The sequence below is a fragment of the Coregonus lavaretus genome (genome assembly GCF_964263955.1).
Source record: "Coregonus lavaretus genome assembly, chromosome: 21".
Classification (NCBI taxonomy): Eukaryota; Metazoa; Chordata; class Actinopteri; order Salmoniformes; family Salmonidae; genus Coregonus; species Coregonus lavaretus.
The window spans coordinates 5,080,763-5,082,579 of record NC_140008.1 but is presented as its reverse complement, the minus strand read 5'-3'; positions in this window follow the sequence as shown (position 1 = coordinate 5,082,579).

Below are 1,817 nucleotides of genomic sequence, written 5' to 3'. Positions count from 1 at the left end.
TACATACACCTTAGCCAAATACATTTCAACTCAGTTTATCAGAGCAGAGAGGAGAGATATCGTAGAAAGTGAATGTCATTGTCACGACTTCGGCCGATGCTGCCTCTCCTCCTTGTTCGGGCAGGCTTCGGCGTTCGTCGTCACCGGCTTACTAACCACTGCTGCCTCAATCATCATCACAATTGTCTTGTCTTGTCAATCACACACACCTGGTTCCTATCCCCTAATTTGTCAGTGTATAAGTGTTCCCTCTACCCCCTTGTCCTTGTGGGGGATTGTTAATGGTGAGAGTAGTGTAGCTCGGTGGAGCTCCTCATAACATTGTGTTGCCAGGGTAGATTTCCCCCCTGTGCCTATGTATTATTGGATTCCGTTACAGTGTATTTGCCAGGGATGTTAGTTTGCCCTGTGCCTGTTTCGTTGATCGCTATTGGAGCGCATTTGTGTGTCAACGTAGGAATAAACTCTGTATTCGGTGATTACCCTCCTGCGCCTGACTCCTTCCACCGCACTCATCACAGTCATTCTAGTTATGTGAGAGATAGGTAGCTTAGCAGGTAGCTTAGTGGGTAAGAGCGTTGTGCCAGTAACCGAAAGGTCGCTGGTTCTAATCCCCGAGCGACTAGGTGAAAAATCTGTCGATGTGCCCTTAAGCAAGGCACTTAACCCTAATTGCTCCTGTAAGTCGCTCTGGATAAGAGCGTCTGCTAAATGACTAAAATGTAAAATGTAGATACAGGCGTGCTTCTCACACAGCCACCGTCACGCGTCGGCCACGTGTTTGTCTCCAACATATACTATGCCCACATACTTGCCTAATTTTCAAGACATCAATGTACAGCAACATTTTTAGGTGTCACTGCAGAACACCCTCCATATGCATATGAACACATACTCAGAGGTGGGGCTTACAAGACTTACATTTCATATACTCAGAGGTGGGGCTTACAAGACTCACATTTCATATACTCAGAGGTGGGGCTTACAAGACTCACAGTTCATATACTCAGAGGTGGGGCTTACAAGACTCACATTTCATATACTCAGAGGTGGGGCTTACAATACTCACATTTCATATACTTTTCAAGACATCACTGTAGGACAAACATTTGATTTGATATCAGAATATACTTCAAATAAAATAAATCAATGTATGCTACAGCAGAACACATATTATAGTATATAGGCCTCCTGCCTATCTGATAATATGAAGCGCATATTCAGATTAACTTCACAGTACAGAACAAGTTTGTAAAGTTTTCCAGAACCTTCCACAACACGGCCATTTCCTGGTGCATCTTCTCCACCCTATTTCTTGTTTTGCTCCTGGTGTCTGTGACACATCTGGGTCCTTTAGCAATCCATGACCTCACATAGGGGACAGGGTTGAATGTGGTCAGGGGTGGGCCAACAAGGTTCAGAAAGAGTAGCCCTGATATGGTCAGGTATGCAGAGAGGCGCGGGTTGAGGTGCAAATCAGATTCATTTGAGAAAATCCCTGCTGGCCTTCCGCACTGGAGATGGGGATGGTGCTGACCACCATCAACATCTCTTTAAGTCCATCTGGAGATGGGGATGGTGCTGACCTCCATCAACATCTCTTTAAGTCCATCTGGAGATGGGGATGGTGCTGACCTCCATCAACATCTCTTTAAGTCCATCTGGAGATGGGGATGGTGCTGACCACCATCAACATCTCTTTAAGTCCATCTGGAAAGTCTCCTTTATCATTACCATCAGTGTCCCTGTACTGCCTGTAGGCCCGTATGACCGTACGTGGACTGTCAATGCCAAACCTCTGGCAGAGAGATTCTATC